The sequence below is a fragment of the Pseudopodoces humilis genome, chromosome 19 (genome assembly GCF_049639895.1).
Source record: "Pseudopodoces humilis isolate 2021_Gansu_Grassland_sample_001 chromosome 19, ASM4963989v1, whole genome shotgun sequence".
NCBI lineage: Eukaryota > Metazoa > Chordata > Aves > Passeriformes > Paridae > Pseudopodoces > Pseudopodoces humilis.
In genome coordinates this window covers 5,393,489-5,405,664 of record NC_142218.1, presented here as the reverse complement: position 1 = coordinate 5,405,664, position 12,176 = coordinate 5,393,489, and the positions used below count along the sequence as shown (strand labels likewise).

General features: G+C 44.2%; 1 long non-coding RNA gene across 3 annotated transcripts; it reads left to right on the top strand.

Annotated features, from left to right (window-relative positions):
- The first annotated feature begins 354 nt into the window (after positions 1–354).
- On the top strand, positions 355–11,074 carry LOC148182802 (uncharacterized). 3 transcript variants are annotated; one of them, XR_015774156.1, is made up of 6 exons: positions 355–481; positions 2,264–2,458; positions 4,558–4,628; positions 7,170–7,281; positions 7,835–8,275; positions 10,794–11,074. It is a non-coding gene; the product is annotated as an uncharacterized LOC148182802 (long non-coding RNA). The 3 variants fall into 3 exon arrangements; XR_015774157.1 differs by having other exon boundaries at positions 7,181–7,281; positions 7,835–11,074; XR_015774155.1 differs by having other exon boundaries at positions 7,835–11,074.
- The last annotated feature ends 1,102 nt before the right edge of the window (positions 11,075–12,176 follow it).

Below are 12,176 nucleotides of genomic sequence, written 5' to 3'. Positions count from 1 at the left end.
TGTTTTAAAAGTTGTTGGAAGGACAGTGGATTTATGGTCTTATCATCAGAAGGGAATTATAATGGCCCTCTGGTCCAGCCCCTGGCCTAGCATAAGCAATTCCTGACTCAGAGCCTACATCTTGCACTTGAACTGGAGCTGGTTAATTTTATTTTTATAAACACATCCAACCCTGCCAGGAGGGCTTTATTCAATAACAAAATATTTTTCTCACTGTCCTTGGCTGGCGGGAGTTAATTGTTCTCTTTGTGAGCTGTGAATGGGTTTGTGTTGTTCCACCTGGCATCTCTGCTTTTGTTTGTTAATTAGGTATTAATTGCAGAGGCTGTTGGGGATTTGTAGGTGAAAAGAGCATGTGTTTATTGGTCCTGCATGGAAGGGGCTGAAATTAATCGAGTTTGGTAACAACACACCTTGTAACATCCCTAATATATATTTTCCAGGGGGTGTTATGGTCTGATGTTCAGTGAGGCATGGAGAGGTGAGGGAAAGTTTTTGGTTATTGATTCTCTGAATGCTGCAGCTCAGATCGTGCATTGCTGGTTAATGAAATGCAGTGGTAAGGAAAGGACAGAGGCAGAGGGCTGGTTTTTGAAATATCAAAGTCGCTATAAAATAGAAAGTGGAATTGTGGAAGGTGGGTTAACAATGAACCTGCTCCTCATTTTACAAGTTTCACGACAAAGCTAGGAAAAAAACATGTAAAACTGATCCTTGGAAAAACTGGCATTGTTATAGGCTGCTAGGAACTATTGGAGAATTGAGATGGGTTGCCAGAGATTTTATACCTTTTGAAATAAAAATTACAGAATAAGGTTTTCTATATGGAAAAGAGAGCAAGAAAACTGGAACTGAGGAAACAATACTTAGGAGAGAAGACACTTTAGGTATACAAAGCATTATTTTAGTGTTCTTTCCCAAAAACTTTCAGGAAATCAAAATGTTGAGGTATAATTATATTTCAATGCCTTCTGATTGAAGAATATATTAAAAACATTAAAAGAGAAGGCTACAGTTTGGTAAATGGATATACCTGAGGTAATTGCTTGACCTACAGGCTACAAGGCAAAGGTTGTTACTGAGAAACTCCTTAGGGGAACTAGAAAATAAAAATATTCACTTTTCCACTCGAGACTCATCACAATCTACAAGGTGTCAGATATGGCAGGAAGGGATGGTGTGGGGCTGCAGACCCCTTCATCTGCCCTTCTCCTTGAGAGCTGGATTTGCCAAGACTATCTGCTGTGGCCATTTTTGAGAGTGCCTAAAAATTCAATTTCCAGAATGATGAAGAGTGCAAAAAGAATGTGGAAAATGAGGTGGGGAAGAGATTTTCAGTGGAGAGCTGTACAATTTCCTGTCTAATACAGCATTTTAAAGCCTCTGTTCTTTTGTTGTGCTGCCAATGATGTCTCAGAATCCAAAAACCTTGCATGGATTTTTAAAATGATTTTAAGTCAGTTAAATAAGTGTGTTACTCCTGATAAGGCAGCTCATGCAGAATCTGCCATATTTCTCCAGCAGTTTTGTTGAACCAATGTTTTTCTCTACAAAAGTCAGGCTCTAACCTTCCCTGCTGACCCTTGTGCTTACCTGTGCTCTCCTATCAACCTCCTGGATCAGGACAATGTGCTTTTCCTACCCTCAGCACCTCTATTTACCCTGTTTTTCCGAGGTTATCAGGGGGATACTCGGTATCTGTCATCTGTATAAACATTACAAAGTCATGGGGACAAACTAAAATGATGGATTCTCTGTGAAAGGAGAAGTATTTTTTAACTTGTATGGGAATTATGGGTTTCCCACCCTTTGCCCCAGAGCATAAATCCTGGGCAATAGGCAGGTGAGCCTGTGATTTGGAAAACAAAATCAGGGATTGCGGGCTGTCATGTGTTTGCTATCTTAAATTAATCCTTAAATTAATTGTGGTTCTTCCACTTCACATCACGTGGGCCTGTTCTGCTCATCAGCAGCAGCAGCTGGACAAAGCAGTGCATTCCTGTGCTTTGTTTAATGTGTTGCCTTCCCACCCTGCTCTCTTCCATCTGGCCTTCAGTAGAAGGTTCTACTGCCCTTGGGAGTTTGCTTGTCCTGCCCCCTCCTTCAGCCCCACAGATTTCTCTGATTACACACATGAAGAGGGAATGTTCCCATGTTTGTGTGTGCAGTGGCATATTCCCTGGACATGCCAGTGGATCAGAGGCAGTGACACTTTTAGAAAAGTAGATTTTTTTTAATAACTAAACCAAGTTTTTTCTTCTAGAGCAGTGTATTCAAATGGATGGTGTGGCATTGGAAATGTGAGTCTGGAAGACTCTGCTCCCTTACCTCATGTCAGCCCATGTGAGACAGCACTGAGGAGTGGTTTGGCCATCTGAGGATGTGCAGAGTGCCCAGAGGGGTGTGTTAGACAAGATGATGATGGTGAGGCTTTCCAGATGAGGCTGGATCCCAGCAGGCAAGTGTTCAGTTTTCAAAGTCCTTCCCCCTGCCTCGTTGCTTGTTTTAACCCCTGACAAAGGGTGATGGCACTGCCCAATGGTTTCTCATTTGTGCACTGGCTTCCACAGAGAGTTTAATGATCAGCAGTGATGGTTGTATTGGGGCTGGGAAGGTCCTGCCTTGGACTTGACGTTCCTGTTGGGCTGCATCCACTGATTATGATGATTATTTTCAGCAGCTTTATTGCACTGGCGATAAACACAGACATTCTTCTTATAAACAACAAGAAACTTTGAACCTTTTAAACACTCCCTAAACTGTGGAGAACTTGTTAAGCTGGTAACCCTCAAAGGGGAGGGTTACCAGCTTAACAAAGTCAAAGGGGAGGAAGCAAAGTGCAAAGTGCTGCCAGCCTTGCATTACTCACAGGTCCTTGCAAGTGGCATCTGAGAGTTTTCCTGGTTCACCAGTGACCAGTGAGGGGTGCTCTGAAGGTAGGGGCACCTTCTTCTGTGGCCACAGTGGGAGTTTGTTCCTGTTAGCCCCAGGAAAAGAGGACCTTTGGGTCTTTGACAAATGTTTCTTGCTGATTGTGTGACACAGCTTCACTTCCTGACTCCTCCTTCCCTCTCCTTTCCTCCAAGGCAGGAAATTGATTTAATTCATCCTTTTCTCTTCTGATGAGAAGTTTTGAGGTCTGTAAGAGTTTTGAGAATATTTCCTCCCCTGCCTGCTCTTTCTTCTGCTTACCCAGTCTTTTGATGGGGATGGGAAGACAGGGAAACTCTCAAGAGGAAGGTGAAAAAGAAAGCTGTGATTGGATTTTTAGTGCTAGCTAGAAGGAAACTCTTGTTCACGTCTCTCCCTTACTCTTCCTCCTCCCAAGATGCTTTTAAAAACAGGAAGGATCTCAAACTGGTGTCAGAACAGGTCATTCTTGAACTACTCTGCAGATCACAGCAGCTGAGCATCACATTCAACACCCAAAAAGGGACAAGATGAACATTTTTTGGGTTTGCAGTTTGTCTCATCACTCTTGGGGCATTGTTGAAAGACTGTGGCTGTGATTTGTGTACTGAGCTGGGCCATGGCCACAGGAATGGGGCAGGAGGTTGTGCTAAAATTATCAGACACAGCAGAGCCCATGGTAGCTGTGTAGCATCTGCCTCCTACAAACAGCCCAGAGTTAATTCAGCCTTGCTATCACAATAGGCTCTGAACTCTAATGACAGTGACCAAAGGAAGGTACTGCAGAAATGTGAGAAAGGTCTCCAATTTCCACAAACATGGCTATATTTCCTAGGGAAATAATTATTAATTAAATAATTTAGGTATATTTAATAGAAAATGTAAATTATATATCTGTTCCAGAATATGCTTTGCTCTGGAAAACAGAAAGGACACTTGTTACAAGAATATCCTTGAGAGGAGGAAGTGTTTCATCAGCCAAGGAAAAAAAGACCCCCATAAAACAACACTTTCCTTTCTCTTCCTTTCTCCAGCCCTATCCAAATACCATGTGAAAGTCATTTGTCTTGGACTAGGGAGGTTTGCTTGCAAACAACTGCACTTCTCTTTCTGCAGAGTTTAACTACAGGTTTGCTCCTTGAAACCAGACAAAGTCACGGGCTGGTCAATGAACAGATTACTTTGAATTCCTGTGTCTGTAGTAGTTGAGGTCAGGTATTGGTTTCACTATATTTCTGTTTGTGTTAGCAATGAATTGATTTTTTTTTTACTCTGCTAGTACTTTAAAAGACCCAAAACTCTCCCTCGCTGCCAAACCAGGATGGTTATTAAGGGATTCTAATATTCTTTCCTTTTATTGCCAAAACTGCTTTTAGGATAAACTGACTATGTGAAAAGTAATTCCTTTATGCCCTTACTCTACACTTCAAGAAATGGAAGGAAGAGGAGATCATAAGGTCTTGGACACCAAAAAGAAAGAAAAAAATTTTCTTCAGCACAATCTGATTCTGAAGGAAAACTCTTTTCCAGGTGTAGACTCAGGCTTTTGGGATGTCAGAGAGTACCTGGTTCCTTGCAGGCTCTCTGTCCATTCTTAGTGTATTTACTGGTTATATTAATAGGGTTTGTTTTTCTGATTCTTAACAGGTATTTTCTGTTCACATCAAGTTGGTGGAGAAGCCCAACCTGCCAGAAGTAGCAAGAGCTTCTTGTCAGAGGCAAGTCTGACCTTTGGGAGTTGCAAAGGAAGGGAGGACACACTGTCTGGGCCTGTCCTCATAACGCAGGGGTGAGGTTCTTCTGGCCAGGATTGGTGGCCAGCCTTTGACAGTCAGTGAAGCTCTTAGCAGTACAGGCAGGGAATCCTTGAACCAAAGTAATATTGTCCTAAAATAAATGTCAAAAGTACCATGGGCAGATGCTTTCGGTGCACAGTTTGTTCTCCTGCCCTGGGGGAGCAGGGAATGGGTCAGGTAGGTGGGCAGGAACAGTGTCAGTCAGAGCTGGATCTTGGGAAAGCCTTGGTGAAATAATGAGCAGAGCTGATCAGTGTGAGCATGAGGCTTTAGTGTGTCAGTTTCTGCTTCTCTTTTCCTCATGTGCAAGTTTTTAATTATAAACTGGGCTTTTCTTTCACCCATCTAAGTGAAGCCACTGTACTCAGGGAGACATAGCAAGGCAGTCTCTTCACAAATAGAGATTTTTATGCCGAAAAGTAAACTCATGAAATTGTATGTGTGAGATGGAGTAAAGCTGTGCCACCCTTGGGTTCTGGAGCTTGGTTTTTGAAAAGACAGCAGGCCAGCATTTTTTAATCTCTAAATTCTTCCCATCCAGATAAGAGGGACAAAAAGGGCAAAAGCAAAGACACAGTGCTCACAACTCACAGGCTACTCCCACTGTGCATTTTTCTCCTGTCTGTCCCAGAGGGCTTGGGTTTTCTCAGTGACAGCCAGAGCAAGATGTGCCAAGGAGAGTGAGCAGGACTGGGAGTGCAGCGAGCTCTACTTGTCATTCCTGGGGTAGACTCATTTCAGGGAGCAGGTTAAGAAAGTTTAGCCTGATTTAGGCCGTCAGGAGGGATCTGGCTTAGCTTTGCAAGGCAGAAAAAGGGGATGCATTTCCCAGCATCAGGTTAGGCAAACCACTGAGGTGGAGGTGGGAGGGGCAGGCTGGCTGCGAGTCATTTTGTATCTGCACGAAAATGGAATTCAAAACATTCCCTCTAGAGTGGTATCCAATACCAAAATTGGATTTGGGAACTCAGAGTACATGAATATTTGTGCTGTCAATAAGAGTTATCTGTATACAGAACCCTTTCCTTGTCTGCTTTCTCTACCATGCTTCCTTCTTAATTCATTTTCAGTCTTTAATGTACTGTTGTGTAGCATCCTCTCCCATTAGGCCCTGTAATGTGCTCCGATTGCCTTCAGCTTGACTGCACTTAATAGCCAGCGTAAATAGAACTTAGTGTAGCATGCACTAACATCTCTATCCATTGTCCAGAGATTAAATACATGCCACAAATGGTTTACGCATCATCAGCCTCGAGCCCTCGTTTCATAGCTCCCAACCAAAAGAGGATATTAAATTAATTTGCAGGTTGCTTTAGCAAGGCCTAACAAAAAGAGGGGGGAAAAAAATCCTGAGGGTCACTCTGCATATAATATCCATCAATCAAGAAAGAGGGGTGGAAAATGATAATAGCAGGTCATTATAAGGGGACAGGTGCAGGCATATTTAGCTCCATGTCTAGTTCAGGTCAAAGCTTAATGGTGTTAACGGGGAGGAACGCAGGCTATGTGAGCAGCGTGGATGTGTGTAACCAAGAGGCAAAAGGGCAGCTCTGTGACAGGACAGCACTGCCTCGTCCAGATCTTCATGTTTAACCCTTTACTCTGCCCAGACAAGAGCTGTTGAGCAACACTGAGCTTATGAAAGGAAGGGAAGGAGCAAGGCAGAGATGTCCAACTCCTGTCCTGCAGCAGCTTGTAGCATTCAAAGTCAGCAAGGAGGCAGGATTGGGGTAAGGCAGTGAAAATGAAATTGCACACTGCCAGGGTTCAGACTGCCAGGACCTGGTGTCCTGTTATCATGGGTAGGGGTTTTGTCAAGCAGCAGGAAATGCAAAAAGGCAGGAAGGAGATCTGTGAGCAGCAGGGAACGTGGGCTAACAGAGATGAACAATGATCTTCACAAGGGCCAGGACTGAGAGAACTGGGGAAACAATGGCAAGGCCACATCTCAGCTACTAAAACAAGAACTGTGACTAAAATAGTGAGATGTATTTAAAGTGAAGCGAGGCCGACAAGGTTGAGAGGATAGGACAGAGTTCTTGACTTACTCTTATGAAGGAAAGTACTTCATGGACGTGGGCTGCACACAGACACTGTGTGCCTGCCCTGCTTACCAGGCTATACTTTTAGCTCAGGGATTGGGACAGACATGGAAAATGAGAAAGCTTCAGTCACACTTGTGGGTTCCTATAAACAACTGGGAAGACACACTTAGGTTTAAAGGACCAACTGAAAATTAGGTTACTCACCTTGTGGCTGTGGCAAGTAATGTCACCCAGGTGTGCAACTCTTTTCTCTTTAAGTTTGATAGCAATCCACAGAGGTGAAGGGAAATATCAGTGATTATCACCATGTTTTATATGCCAGCATCAGGGTTTTGCAAGGTCTTGTTGATTAATAAATCACTGCATCACTTCTGGAGTGATGTGTCTCAGTGCCATGTTCCCTTGTTTTCTGGGGAAGTGTGTTTTCAGGTGCTGCAATCTGTAGTCTTCATGAGGAAATGATCCAAATCCTCCCCCAAGCCCACAATAACACACTTTGAGTGACATGGATCGTTTTTCTGAGGCTCACAGTAAGTACCATCCATACCCTGAGAAATGATATACTGGGAACTAGAATAATTAAGTAAGGAAATACCCTTTACCACAAGAGTTTAAATGCCCAAGGACTGCTGTCATAGAAATCATGAACTTAGTCTGTCAGCTGATATTTTAAATGCTGTTATGCCATGCCAATTTTCCCAGGCTGGAGCCATGAAAGTGAAGAAAGGCAAAGCAACACTGCATGTTAGCAAGGGTTCAGCAGGAGTTGTAAGAAAGAAATTTGCTAGTTAAGATATAAATAAGAAGCCAATTTCAAGCTGTGTTTAAGGCTAGAAGATTGGTTTGAGTGCATTTGGGAAGGAAAAAATATACATTACATAAATGACAAAAAAAAATATTTTGGGAGCAAGAGGATCTATTCTGGAAAGTGTTCTTGATGGAGTGGCCCACACAAAAGCAGAGGTTCAATTTCCCCAAAGTTTTGGTGAGCTTTTGTTGCCCCACAGTCAGCCCAAGAACTGCTTTCAGATGTGGTGGTCTGCATTCTCTCATACTCCCTTTTCCCCCCTATTTTTTTTCTAGTAAACAGCAGAAGCTGAATGGATGGGGAAAGATAGAAATTTAATCCTGACCTGCTACAGAGCAACTTCAGCCAGCTCCTGCTCCAGTTTTCACTCCAAGCAGATGCTCAATCCACGTGTTCATGGGAGTGAGGGCCAGGGAAGGGAGAGGGAAGAGCCTGATGGGGCTGGGCTGTGCTCGTGCTCCAGAACAATAGATGATCACTCTTAATTATGGCAGCCTGAATGAGCATCGCTCTGCCGGCCCCTTTCCTCCTGCTATCTGATCAATACAGTCTTAATTGCTGAAGAAAGGCAGTATCCTACACAATCACAGCACAATGGTTTAATCACTTGGACGCTTAAAGTTAATTTCAGGCAGTTCATTTCTCATTGCCTCCCACTCTGTCAGGCATGGCTTGTCTCCTTGCACACACAGGTGCACGTGTGCTCGCAGCTAAAGGTGGGTTATCAATAGCTTTTAGTGAGATTATTTGAGCTAATTGAAAATGTAGGAAATGTTATTATCATGCATAAGCTTAGAAGGGATTTTCTTTTTGAAGGGGGGGGGCGGTGTGCTAAAAGCATTCATTGGCACACTTCTTGAGGCAAGAGATAAAAAGCTCTTCTTTTCTAGGCCGCCTCCTCTACTGCTTTGGTTCTGACCTGTCCAGACAATCTGGGGCTCCTTAGGTTAATGGTCAGGTGCTGCAGCAGCATTGGAGCCTTATGAACTTCTGGAGTGGGAATTCACCTCTCCTTTCCATAGCACCCAATCCTCTCCAGCTCTTGGGGATCCTCGGGCTGTGTCTCTGCAGGATTGTCTTTGTGGCTGGCAGAGCGTGGCCACTTGAGAAGGTGTTGAGATCCAGAGCGATCCTTGGCTTAAAGTAAGGGCATATCTGCCTCACCATGTGCAGAATTTCTGCTGTTTCAGATGTGCAGATCCAGCTTGGATCACATTTTACAGATGAGAGTCTGCTGCAGCACCTTAATCCAGTTTTGAATATTGTCCAATAGATCCAGCTGGAAGCCTCAAGTTTGGGGCCTGTGAGATGCAGGCCACAGGAGGGAAATTTGTGTGTTCCTTCTTCTTCACAGAGCTGAGCATCACCACAGCAAAAGTACAGGCTTTTCAAAAGTCTCTTGTGATGATGAGTGCAGTTTCTGACCTTCACTTTGAGACTCCTGCATCAAATCCTCTCCTTTTCTTCCTTCCCCCACCCCAGCCAGAAATTAAGGCACCAAAGCCAACTACAGCTTTCTGTAAATTCCTTGAATGCTGCTGACTTGTGGCTGCCTTAGAAAACCTAGGTGAAGAAAACATGAGTAGAAATAGTTCTGACACAGAGGAACGTGGTCCAGTGGAGCTCTCAGGCATCACTTTGGCTTGTGAGTGAGCCCAGGCATCTTTTACCCTGGGTGACAATGAAACTGTCACAGAGAGGGGCTGCCCCTTGCTGGGTGCCTGTGCTGAATTAAGGAGAATTTTTATCCCTACCTGGGCACTGAGTGCAGGGAAATCGGATCTCACAGGAGCCAGGACACCAAGGAATAGCTGAGAAAACACTTGCTCTGCTTGCAGGATAAGGCAGTGTGGGAGCCAGTGCCATACAAGTAAAAGGCCTGAGGAAAGGTGAACAGAGCTTTTCAGAGCTGTAAGAAAGTCATCCCTGAGCAATGAAAATATTCTGTGAAGAATATTACTGATGATGGAATGGAAAATTTATCTCACTGTCATTTTAGTCACCTCCAACTTTGTTCTGTATTGGACTATTGCCTACTGGGACAAAGCTTCTGGCTGGAGGCAGCCAGAAGTTTCTTCTGAATGCTGGTCAGATAAGGATGAATTTCACAGGCTACACTGACGGTTTTTTTTACCCAGAAAATAATTTCCAGGATAAAAATTGTATCCTGTGTTTTTGTTATTATTTTCTGGCTACTGCATGTCTGAAATACCAGATTTTGTTGCAGCTCTATGTCCTGCAGAGCATTTTTCCATGAAGAATAGCAGGCAATGTTAGAAATTTGATAAGACTGGATTTCTCCTTTGATGAATTCCTGCCCAAAATCTTAGGCAGAAGATGAGGAATTCAGCATGAAGGATACAGACCAAGAGAAAGGACCTGACAGAAGCACAGTCACTCCCTTTGTTGCAATGCTTTAGGCTAACCATTATTCACAGCCCTTTCCTCATATTGCATCTTTCATGATTTGCTTAAGCGATTTTAAATTGCTTTTGTGATTTCATTTAGCAGAGACCACAATAAAAGTGACCCTTGAGTTTATGAAATGAAACAGCCTGCACAAAGGGACTGAGGGCCTCAGCAGTGTGTGGGGTGATGGTTTCTGTGCTGCGCAGGGTGTGTTTGCCTGGGACAAAGGGATGATAAAGGGCCTGCAATGAAATGGTGCAAGCAAGGAGCATTTCTAGCAGAGCAGCTGGTGTGAAACCAGTCCTGACCAGCTCTTTCCCTGTGCAAATGAAGGGAAGAACTTTCCCAGACAGTCCAGAGCATGCCCACCACCCAGATTTTTTCATTAAAAATAAGGTTTTGGGGTTTATTTTTTGTTCCCCCCTCAATGTTTTCCTTGACAAGGGAGGCAGCAGGCAAGTCACTGAAGGTTTTCACCAGCAGACCTCTTCAACAGGGGAGTTCATATAGCAAAATGTCCAGGGCTCTGAGTTTATGGCCAGGAGGAAAGCTGATCTCACTTTCCAGATACTGTCCAAGCTGTACCTCTTGTACCTCAGCCTGCCCCGGGCTGTTTGGAGCACTGCTGGGATCGGGTGTTTGATGTAGCACTGCAAGTCAGTAGAAATCCTTGGGAATGAGAAGGGAGATGGAAAGAGTTGGCATTGCTGAAAAAACCAAAAAAAAACCCCAAAAACCCCTTTGTCTCTGCAAAATCTTCTCAGAGGAAAGCAAAAAACTGTCTTTGGAGCTCATTTTCCGGCCTCTATTTTTTTTTGTATCCAGCTGGTGCCCAGCTATTTGGGAAGTGGATTCCAGCCCTCATCCATACCCCAACACCCTGCCTGTGCATCCCCAAACCCATCAGCCTGCTACAGTGATGCCTCTTGATAACACCGTGATGTTTTTGACTGCCCAGAAATACAGCTGAGCCTCTCCAGAGCTGAATGAAGCACAAATGAAACAAGCATCAGCAAAGTTGGTGCATTTTTACACAGCTGCTTTGCTGGGCTGCTCTCTGCTGTGCCAGGGAGAAAATCAGCTCCTGGGAGCACTGCAAGGGAGGAATCCCAAATCTGACCTCTGATTTTTCTCTGGTATTGGCTTCTGCTATCTGAGACAAAAAGTTAAGCAGAAAATACAGGGGAAACAATAAAAAAGTGACCTGTTTTCATGTGGTTTGGCTGCTCTTTACTGCAGATGACAAGTGATCTGGTGATCTTAGATGACTCCCAGGGGGATGAAGGGCAGGATTTGAAGCACTTTATTGGTGAAACCTCATTTAAGGTATTACTCCCACTTCCCTCCACCTTGCAGGGAAGTCATGTCAGGGAAAGCCCTTGGGAAGAGATTGCCTGCAGCCCTCCCTGCTTGTTCCCTGTGGGAGACACCACAGCCAGGGAAAGGCAGGATAGATTTTATTCCAGCTGCAGAGCACCTTGTGTGTTAGCAGGAGCCAGAGGCTGTGCTGTCGTGCTGCAGCCTGGCTTGTTTCTGCTCTGAGCTTCTCTGGGGGGTTCAGTGTATATTTGCAAAAAGAACAGCCTCCCTTCCTCTCTGCTCCCCAAGAAAAACAGTAAAAAAAAAAAAAATCCCAATAACTCCAGGGCAAACTTTTTTTAGAGGAAGGAGGAGAAGGCAATGGGAAGCTGGGGCACTGGGGGAAATCTGATTTTGAGATTTTTGTCGCTGTGGTGGCACAATTTCCTCTGATGCAGCTGTGTAATGAGTTCACATCTGTTAATGCCACATGTTGCTCTGCCTTGCACAGATGCAAAGTCTCAATTTTTCTAATTAGCAACAACATGAAGTATATCTTAATCTTCTGTCCCCCTTCCCTCTAATAAACGTGATATTAACAAGGTTACATGCCTGCTTTCACGGGGTTTAATCGAATGAGGAGCGAGATTGGGTTAGATCACACTGTTCTTTTTAGGTGGGGTCTGCCCAGCTGCAGAGACATCGATTCATTAAAATAAACAGCAAGCACAGGACAGGGGATGGGGCCCACACTTCCCTTTTTGCAGCAGCTGTATCAGTCACAGCCACTGTTACCTGGGTACGTGATCCTTCAACCCTCTCTGGACCACACTGCATATTTGTGTTGCACATTTATCTTTATTTTTTGCCCAGGAAGGCCTTTAACACCAGCTCTGCCCAGACATCCAG